The 11367-nt window shown below is 43.0% G+C and overlaps 1 pseudogene; it reads left to right on the forward strand.

Moving 5' to 3' along the window:
• Positions 1 to 9844, forward strand: part of LOC135055113 (perilipin-2-like) — a 28311-nt pseudogene extending 18467 nt beyond the window's left edge.
• Positions 9845 to 11367: the final 1523 nt, after the last annotated feature.

Here is an 11367-nt window from a genome sequence, read left to right on the forward strand (position 1 = left end):
GATATATGTATGCGTGCGTGTATACGCAAGACAGAAGAGAAATAAACAGTTTTAAAAGACACAAGCGTTTTGTTCTTACTTCCGGTTCCCGGATTCCTTCAGCACTCTTTATCTAAGCGAAGCAGACGCTTATCCCGTCAGCACTGGGAGACAACCTCCCACCCTTTGCTGGGGGATAATGTCTGCTGATCTACCTAGTGCAGATATGAGAAGGATAGGACGAGTCCCCAATTGACAATGCTAAATTCCTTTGTCGTATAAACAACCCTTTATGAAGCTAAGAACACTGTACGCTGTTTACTTAAGAAGTACCGTAATGGTACGCTAGTTGCGTAACGATCGCTCAGCCGTAGGCGAGACGCTCAAGCGTCACGTTCGCTCACGGCCCAGGGATCACAGGACACGTTATTGGTTATGTCTAGGGTAATGATTCGCTATGGCGTAGCTTACGCTCGAGACCACGAGGAGGTCACCAGCGATGCAGACGCTCACAACACTATACCTTTATGATAAAACCTTATACCAATGAAATACACTGAATACCTTAATGTGAGTACAGGGTGTAAGTGCAACCTTGTGTAACCTGACTAACTACAAAGCTGCTTGAGCGTCACCGACGCTCAAGTGAACACTTAACGCTATAGAAAACACACAGATACTGGTTTAGGTTCCAAAGCCTATTAACTGTATTATATCTAATATACTTGTAAAAGGGGATAACAGTACAAATGATACACTACAATATAACAGAGACTTCCTAACCACAGAACTAAAATACAAAAAGACAATACTACTCTGACCTAAATGAAATACAATACAATACTATAATACTATGGGAGATATAAGAGAAAAGAGGAGAGAGAGGGAGAGAGAGAGAGAGAGAGAGAGAAAGATAGAGAGAAGTTGGCTCACAGAAAGACAATGATTACGGAGAGAAACTTACGCACAAGGGGAAACGATCGCATGCGCCTGGACATCCAGCACCCGATTTTCAGCAATGAGAACCGTTGAAGAGTGAGAGCTGGATGTGGTCGGCCTGCCTATTTATGCCCCACACACAATGCAATCTCCTGGTCCTACAATCCCATTGTCCATTGGCCGAAGGAATTCGGCCTTGTATCATAACAAAAGGTCATAGGGTGATTCATACAGGTGGGCTGTGACGATTTCCAACAGCTCAGGTGGGTGGGAAACTGGGTTTCCCGCCGCATACCTGAGTATGTGTAAATAATAGAAATGGACATAAACTTCTTATGTCCATAACTATTCGCACGAGCGATTAATACGCTCCAAACCAACACCGGAATATTGCTAATTAAATACTCTTCCGATGGGTACCAAACACTGCTGTATGATTCCTGTTAGACCCTTCGTACGATATAAAGAGGGATTCCTCAGCTCTGGGACATTGTATTTTAACCAAACTTTCAGAATCTATCAAAGGGACCATGATCTATAAACTACATTAATTGTGAACATTTGTAACGAATGAGTCGCACGCTACGACTACATAAACTCTACCGTAAATACGCATACCGCGCCTGCGAGTGCACGCTATTGCGGGTATGCGCCTCCACGGGAGAGCGTACGCACGCGCAGCGCGGACCAGTGTGCGGTGCAAATATGGCAACGTGCATTGAGACATTTTTCTGACTTTGACATGGGATTCGCCAGGTTCCCGAAAATGCAGCCTCTGGAGCATGCAGTCCTCTACCTGTCTCTTGAAAATGGCCTCATTTTAATGGCATCAGCAGAGTGGCCTGCGGTAAGTATTTTGGGGCTAAACCCACCTTCAGATACATCTGACTATAAAAATTATTATTATTATTATTTTTTTTGTATGTTCATCACTTTCCAGTGTACCTACTTAGGGCATATTCCTCCACTTCTTCTTTATTAGTCCCTTAATGTTTACTGTGGAGCATAAAATGGTGTTGGGGGCATAACTGTATGTGGCGCAGGGACTTGCAGTGAGCTAAATGGATTTAATTCCAATATATGAGCCATAGGGTACATCTGGGCATTATACACAGGTGCAGCAGTATAAACTTCTGGAAATCTGGTGAGTTTTGATCTGAGAAGTACGGAAAAGGTCAGAGTGCCTCACCTGCCATAGACTTTTTTTACTCCTGAGTTTTGGCTATAAAAATTATTAGAATAATGCAACGAAGATATTTGAAACATAATCTTTGTATTTTTCATATACTTTATACAATCAAAACTCTGCTACAAATGTTAATATGACAGGAAAGGCTCTGCTTCACCTGCCTCACCCCACCGCATGTCACTTATGTGGCATAATGTGTGATGGGCATTACAGTGTCTGGCATAACGTGTAATAGGCATTATGATGTATGGCATAATGTGGAATGGGCATTATGATGTGTGGCATAATGTTTAATAGGTGTTATGGTGTTTGGCTTAATGTGGAATGGGCATTATGATGTGTGGCATAGCGTGTAATAAGCGTTACGGTGTGTGGAATAATGTGTAATAGGCATTATGATGTGTGGCATAACGTGTAATAAGCGTTACGGTGTGTGGAATAATGTGTAATAGGCATTATGATGTGTGGCATAATGTGGAATGGGCATTAAGGTGTGTTGTGCTTGGACCTTTTGGACCTTATGTTAATATTGTTGCTTCAGTATAGGACAGTGGTTCTCAAATTATGGGGAAGATGTACTAAGCAGTGATAAGAGCGGGGAAGTGAGCCAGTGGAGAAGTTGCCCATGGTAACCAATCAGTTGCTCTGTATATATTTATAGTATGCAAATTCTAAATGTTACATCAATGCTGATTGGTTGCCATGGGCAACTTGTCCAGTGGCTCACTTTTCCACTATTTTCACTGCTTAGTATATCTGTCCTTGTGTGCCGTGGCACCGTGGGGTTCCTTGTGACTCTTGCAGGGGTACCTTGGATTGGTGGTCCAGGACCAATTCAAATTATTTATGGTCAACGTTATAAGCAAAACCAGTGCTGGTGGCTGTCAATCATAAAATATTTGGAGAAACAGAAGTTAATCTTGTCTCTCACCTCATAATTGAACCTAAGGATGACATATAAACACAATTTACTTAATATATTTCTTTCTAAATTTCTCAACGAGAAACTGTTGGCCTAGGGGTGCCGTGGTAAAATATTCTGATGCTATAGTACGCCTTGATTTCAAAAACTTTGGGAACCACTGGTAGAGGAACTGATATCTCTTCAGGGGAGGCCAGGTTTTCCAAGTTGGAACACATGTAGTTTGGAGCCTTTTTACACATGGTTTTGATCAGGGGTTCTCAAACTCGGTCCTCAGGACCCCACACAGTGCATGTTTTGCAGGTCTCCTCACAGACTCACAAGTGAAATAATTAGCTCCACCTGTAGACCTTTTAAAATGTGTCTGTGAGTAATTAATACACCTGTGCACTTGCTGGGTTACCTGCAAAACATGCACTGTGTGCGCCCCTGAGGACCGAGTTTGAGAACCCCTAGTTTTGATGGTATGAGTAGAAAGGCCTGTGAGACAGTGCTGTAATATCTGCCTGATCTGCTGCACTTGTGCTTTGATGCAGCCCCAAATGTTCGGAGGAATCAAAATGCTGACTCTGACTTTTTGCTATGGGTTTTGGTGAGTGCCCTCTCCTCCATCTAATGGAATAAAAGCTTGTATAGAGCATGTGTTGGCGCTGTTGGAAATAATTGATCATTTAAATGCTGAGAGTTTTCTATATTTCAAATGCATACATTCACTTATACACACATAATAAAAAATTATATATATATACTGCAACAATGGCTTGGCACTCTGGACAATGTGGAAATAAATGTGGTGCCCTCCCCACATGCACTATTTTACACGTTTGTAACCACGTCCTGACGAAAAGGCCAGAGGGCCTTGAAACGTTGACGACGATTTAATATGGAGTTTCACTAAAGGAATTTATATTGAAGAATTTGGAGTGCCGCCCTTTATTCTTATTCATAAGAATTAAGTAACTATATAATTTTTTTTTTTTTTTTTTACAGCAGTCATCACGTCCCCATATCAGTAGCCACACCCCCTGCAGTGGCACATAATAGGCCCTTCAGAAAGTTCAGCTCCAGGCCCATTAGGACCTTAATCTGGCACTGGGTGTAGGTAGCGATAAGAAACACTACTTAGGTGGGCCGCGGGCACCAGCCATGGACACACACACTGACCACGCTGGCAGCATTTCAAACGTAGCGATGGCCACCAGCCAGTCAGAACTGGCAGTCCGGCAGCCAATCAGGGGCCGTGGCTGCTGCCGCTTCCCTGATTGGCTGCCGGTCTGCCAGCTCTGATTGGCCAGTGCTACGTTTGAAATGCCGCCAGCGCGGTCAGTGCGTGTCCTCATAGCTGATGTAACTACATTGCTGACAGCTGGGCAGCGCTGTGCTATAGTGCTCAGCGCTGTCCGGTAAAACTGTGCATGCGCACTCTAATCCCGGGATTGGAGGCTCCAATCCTGGGATTCAAATCCCGGCATTTTTGGGTCCAAATCCTGGGATCCCGCCGATCCTGATCCCGGGATTGGCCTCCCTAGTTGTAAGGGAACCATTGATGGTCTGTAACCATCAGGCAGTGATGTCCATCCCTGAATAACTGCTGCCTTCTGTGCTCTTACATGTGTGTATCTTATGTTTCCTAGGTGGCTGACTGTTAATATGGCAGAGACAGTAGAGCAGCAGGTAAGTACAGTGTGTGGTGACACTATGGTATAGGTGAGGCTGGAGAATGGTAATGTGGGTTACTGTAGGTGGTCACATGCCCTGTATTGGGAGTATTTACACTTAATATTCAGGGATATATGCTTGTTCGCCTCATGCGGTTAGTAGTGTGCGCCTCTAAACCAGTCACACCCCCTCCCCTCCCAAATGCTACTGTTACAGTCCAGGTTTTAAGAATATCTATGCTTGAACCTAGATGATTAAATCAAATGGACTAGGGTACTAATTGAGTCACCTGTGGTGAAGCATGGATACTAAAACTTGGAGTGCAGTTTGGAAGCATTGTATGTAGACTAGGCACAGAATGGTGTATGTTTGCTCCTGTTCATTTTAAGTAATGGTGGTGGTCTACAACCCCCTTTAACAGTGCAGCCAGACCTTGCATGTGCAATGTGTGCTGCAGTCCCTGACTGATCAACTGGGCCACCTGTAGTTGTGATATTACTGGTCCTAGTAACCTGTGTACTATGCAACTGCTGCATCTAAAACTCACTTTTGTGTTTAAAAACAAACCAAAACTGAGTGGTAATTGCCAATGTTATAGGTCACAACTGTAAACCGTAAATGTGCACCCTGAGCCCTGTCCACAGGTGTAGCCTCCTGGTCTGCTCAGAGAAGAACCCAGCTGTACGGTGTTGGACTAACTCTGGCTGTTTCTCCTGTAGAACGTTGTGGTCAGGTTGATCAACCTCCCCTTGGTGAGCTCAACGTATGACATGGTGTCTTCTGCCTATATCAACGCCAAAGATAATCGCCCCTACCTCAAATCTGTGTGCAATGTAGTGGATAGGAGTGTGGAGAACATCACGTCGGTGGCTGTGACCAGCGCCAGGCCAATCCTGCAGAGACTGGAGCCTCAGAGTAGGTTTTGAGACTTTCTGCTGTGTCTGGAAACTATCTTTAAGGAGGACACTTATCAAAGCTCAGAGTTCAGACTTTAGTGGCAATTAAAGGCTAACTGGCTGTTTCTTTATCAGTCTCCAAACTTTGATAAATACCCCCCGCCCACCCAATATTAGATCCAGTCTGTCATGCATTATTGACTTCCCTGTACTCACTGTGGACAGACTTGTCCGTATTTGACAGCCTAGTACGTCCTTAATTAAAATACACATACATTAAGTACTGTACTCTGTATTCTGCTTGTCATCCAGTTGCTGATAATTACCTCTTATGTTTTCTCTTACAATGAGGATTAGCACTGGATTTAGTTGGTGTAGCAGTAAAATGCTGATTTATGGTCTTGTATGTTGTAAATTCGGTCTCCTACTATGCAAAAAACAAGCCCATCTTAAATCACCTTGGCATAGAAAGTAGCCTAAATATTGGCTGTCCCTGGTCTAAGATACACATCACTAGGCTAGCAATTGATGGTACCATTGGTGGGTTAGCATCAATGTTAAATAACAATTGATGACTTCACCCACTGATCGTTAACCCCATCTATTCGCAGGGCTGCAGGCCAATCAGGGGGTGGCATTAGGCCCCATGTGCTTGCAATAACATTGGGGCTCTGTACCATTTATGTTGGAGAGCCATTGGATCTCTATATTCGATTGTTTGTAGTCATTGATGGCCAACTCAATTTAGATGCATACTTGGTGCTATGTACTGTTTCATAAGTGGCTTTTTTCTTTTCTTTGTCAAACCCTTTAGTTGCCCTGGCTAACAACATTGCATGTATAGGATTGGATAAGATTGAGGTGAAGCTGCCCATTCTCTATCAGCCTACTGACAAGGTAACTTTACAGCCCAGCAGCTATACCTGAATATCCTACACATAGGATAACATGCATTACACAGGCGTGTTGTATAAATGTCATCTGCAGTACCTGTGTCCTCCTCTAGGTGGTCTCCACTGCCTCTGAGGCAGTTCTTGGTGCTAAGGATGTGGTTGTACAGAGTATATCGGGAGTAGTTGGCAGAACTAAGGGAGCTGTGCAGGATGGTGTAGAGATGACCAAGGCTGCTGTGAATGGGGGCATTAGCACCATTATGGGGAGCAGTGTAGCGCAGATGGTGAGCAGCCGTGTGGACACTGCACTGATGACATCGGAGAGTCTCCTGGAACAATACCTGCCACCCACAGACGAGGAGCTGGGTAAGCCGGAACTGATGTGAGCAGTATATTCATGAACTAACACTTGGACTACTGGGACACAAAGTATAACTATAGCCACACAACTCTTACTAGGCCACTGACAGGCCAGCTGTAAAGCCAAGTCGGACATTTAAATGGATTTGTTATATTTCAAGCTTCTATATATTTTCAGCGAAGGAATCTACAAAAACAGAGGGGTTTGAAGTGGCAGCAGGAAAGTCAAGTTACTACGTTCGCTTGGGGTCACTCTCTACCAAGGCCCGTAAACGTGCTTATCAGCAAGCCTTGACACGAGTGATGGATGTCAAATGCCGGAGCCAGGAGGCCATGGCTCAGCTACAGAACACCGTTGATCTGGTCAGTTGCAGATTTATAACCATGGCCACCACCTGTCCAGTATCCCTTTTGTTGCTGTAGCTGTAAAGGACTATTTCTTTCTAAGAAGCAACATTTAGAATCTTGCTCAAGGTGAAGAAATGAGCTCATAAACAATTCCATGGTCTGGATGTAGCAGATGTGACGGCTGGGCTACCCCTGACATGGTTGTATCTGATGCGTCCAACACCCAGTGCGTGGCTGCTGGAAATATTCCAGCAGCCGTTAATCGTGGTGATAAAAAAACACAGCAGTGTAAATTCCTGGCGCAAAGAGTTGTCAGCCCAATCTAGATCCTCAACAGATCAGTCCAAATAACAGATCAAAAACAATATTCTAAGAAAAAACAAATGAGAGGATAGATCAAAGGCGATAACAAATAGAATGAATTTTGATATACGTCACATGGTATGATGTCCTTTTGGATATTCACTCTTTCAATTGTCTCATGATATCCAGATGTCAAACATGAAAAAAAGAGAGAGTACACATACATGGGTGGTATTGCTTTCAACACTAAATGAACAACCTATGAGTGTCCAGAAAAACGAAGCCTAAAGTGCCGGACCCAACTTGATAGTAGATGAGAATAGTATCTTGCCACCAATTTGCCAATATTTTGTGGACGTACCGAAACTCACATCAAAATATATAAGAACAGGTGTATAAAGGTATCTTTAAGCTGCTATTATCCCACGTGATGTAACAGAGTTTCGACTACCTTGAAAAAGACCCAGGAGGTCGAAACGTCGTTGGTGAAACCAGAGAGTGGAAACCACATAGAAAAACATCAGATTGCTGTTTTACGAACTTTTAATAAAAACCCTTTGAATTATCGTTGATGTCATTCCTGATCCTGGCTTGAAAGATACCTTTTATACGTGGAACTAATCCCCCTCCAAAGTGAGTGGGGTACGTCTTCTGAAATAGCTCTCTTTCTGTGTTACATCACGTGGGATATAGCAGCTTAAAGATACCTTTATACACCTGTTCTTATATATTTTGATGTGAGTTTGGGTACGTCCACAAAATATTGGCGAGATACTATTCTCATCTACTATCAAGTTGGGTCCGGCACTTTAGGCTTCGTTTTTCTGGACACTCATAGGTTGTTCATTTAGTGTTGAAAGCAATACCACCCATGTATGTGTACTATCTCTCTTTTTTTCATGTTTGACATCTGCTTATCATGAGACAATTGAAAGAGTGAATATCCAAAAGGACATCATACCATGTGATGTATATCAAAATTCATTCTATTTATCGCCTTTGATCCTCTCATTTGTTTTTTTTTTTAGTTAATCGTGGTGGTTTGCACCCTTGGTTTCTCACCAGTGTGTCAAACACTGCTGTATCGGGAAGCTGGCAGCACCGCCACCTGGTGGTGGAGGAACAGCTGCTGCAGAAATGTACACTGCAGCACTTCCACTTCCCCATTTTTAAATACCCAGCAGCTGCTAGGTCATAGGAACACTGCTGCCTTTCACACATTCACACATTCACAGATGAGCATTGATTATCAGAATATCGATCATCTGATATTGGGGTTTTTCCGTTTCATGTATATCCATTAATGACTAATTTAATGAAATCTTCATTATGGAATCCTATATTGATAGAAGACCACTGATAACTTCAAATTCATGCACAGTATACCATAATTGCTATAGAAGAAAAAATCATGAAATGGTATTGGGTAGTGTTTATGTACTTTAGGCAAAGACACGTTCATTATATAATCAAAAAATCAGTTTCTGAATAAACCTTTTCCAGTTTAAGTGATTAAAGGATCTCATCTTTTAGATTGAATTTGCAAGAAAGAACCTGAATGGTGCCAACCAGAAGATCCATGATGCTCAGAATAGGATGTACCACACGTGGGTGGAATGGACTAAAAGCACAGGACAGCAAGCTAGTGGGGAGGCTGAGAGCACGGAGGTAAGCTCCTCTACTGGTGTACATGCCAGGTGTCCAAGTACTGAATAAGTAACGCATAGAGCATCAGAGTATAATTTCTAACCTGTAACTTCCGGTTTTTCAGCAAATTGAATCACGCACTTTGACTATTGCCCGGCATCTGACTCTACAACTGCAAACCACCTGTCTCTCCCTGGTGACCGGTGTCCAAGGCCTTCCGCAGAACATCCAGAGCAAGGCTCAGAACATCAGTGTCATGGCTACAGAGGTCTATCGGAACTTCCGTTCTGCTTCCTCCATCAGAGACCTGTCTGATGGCCTCTTAGCCACCAGCAAGGAGCAATTCACCAAGATGAAGAGTTCTATGGATGACGTCATGGATTACTTGGTTAATAACACCACTAAACTGGCTGGTTGGTCCTTTTTACCCACAGATGGCTGGCTACCCACATGGGGAGCAAGAAGCTGATGTGACAGATTCTACTAATAGGGATGATTGATCGCACTTCAGTCTACAGTCACTTTGTACCAAATTCACCCAAGTGGGCTATCACCGATGTGTAGTGGCAAATGTTTCATGTAGCTTTACTGTATACTTTCACTCGTATTTTTACACAAATGCTTTTTAGATAAACCTGTATTAATTGTTTCATCCACCACACTGTCACTTATGTTGTGCACTTTTGTATATTAAATATTTTTGCGGTAATGGTTTGTGTTCATGATGAAGCTTTGTACATAACTTCATAAATTTTAACGTTATGGCACTTGGAATGGGGGTAGGGGTGTTAGTAAACAAATATTGCAGACTTCCTGTGCAGTTATATGGGGTGTAAAGGGGAAAAGCCTGATGCCAGTCACAAGGATAAATGTTCTGATACATTACATCCATTGTTGCTCCCTTAATATGTAACTGGCAGCAGTGGAAGTATGCGGGTAGGCTCAGGTATGGAGTACCCTTAATAATTTGGCAGCAGGTACTCGGTACCACCTGCCACACACTTTGCCATTACCACGATTATAATGTGCCACAAAGCAGACGGGTCCCCCCCCCCCCCCCCCCCCCCACACACACACTGTGTCAGGGTTACTGGGAGTGCAACAGTGGCTGTATTATCCTATTATAATGGAGGTATTACTATATTGTTAAATTGGGGGCATTACAATATATTGCTATTATACAGGAGGTATCCCTACATATATTATACTGGAGGCATTACTATATATTTGTAGCTTTGCCCCCAGATTTCTCCCTCCCCCCCCCCCCCCCCCCCAAAAAAAGGGGCTGTCATGTAGCCACTCCCACTAGCAGCATGTGGCCACACCCCCTCATGACATGTCCACATCCATTTTTTGGCACTCTGTACCACTAAGAGAATATTTCTACTTGCACAACTGCATCAGAGCAAAGTATTTGATCAATTAGGACTTCAGTAATCTGGTCCTAAGAATAAATGAGAGGTAAACTACTTTATGGGTGGTAAGACTTAAGCAGAAACTCATTACACAATTGGGCTTCAGGGCTAAAGCCAGAGCTGGCCATAGGCATATACAGCCACAGTCTCACACAGTATATAGGCATGCTGCATATCATTTTAATCAGCAGGAGCTGCTTGTGTATCCTAGCCACATAGCAATGCAAGTAAGATGCATTTTCATTAAAAAAAAAGGTGCCCACGTTAGCATTGAGGCAAGATTTGAGGACACATCTGTATCCAATCAGGCAGAGGTCACAGTGTTAGTGGCAGTGTGAGTGCTGTGTGCATGTGAGTGGGTTGGTTGTGCAGTAGTGTTTGAAATATGTGTAAGCAGCATTATGTGTGTCATGTAAAAATTATTTAATAATGTGCAACATATGTGTAAGGGGCACTGTGCATCATTATGTGTATAAGGGCATTAATAATGTGCGGCATGTGTGTAAGGGAATTATGTGTAAAAGGGCATTAATAAAGGTTGTCATAATGTGTAAGGTGCATTAGGTTTATAAGGACATTAATAATGTGTCTAATGTGTAAGGGGCATTACTGTGTGGTATTATGTGTATAAATGCATTAATGTGTGGCATTATGTGTTTAAGGTGCTCTACTATGTGGCATTGCGTATAGAAAGGGCATTACTGTGTCATCTAATGCGAATAAAGAGCAATATGGTGTGGTGTAATGTGAATAAGGAGCAATTCAGTGTGATGTATTGTGAATAAGGGGCTCTACTGTGAGGAGTAACATTTATAAG

The sequence above is a fragment of the Pseudophryne corroboree genome, chromosome 1 (assembly GCF_028390025.1).
Source record: "Pseudophryne corroboree isolate aPseCor3 chromosome 1, aPseCor3.hap2, whole genome shotgun sequence".
Classification (NCBI taxonomy): domain Eukaryota; kingdom Metazoa; phylum Chordata; class Amphibia; order Anura; family Myobatrachidae; genus Pseudophryne; species Pseudophryne corroboree.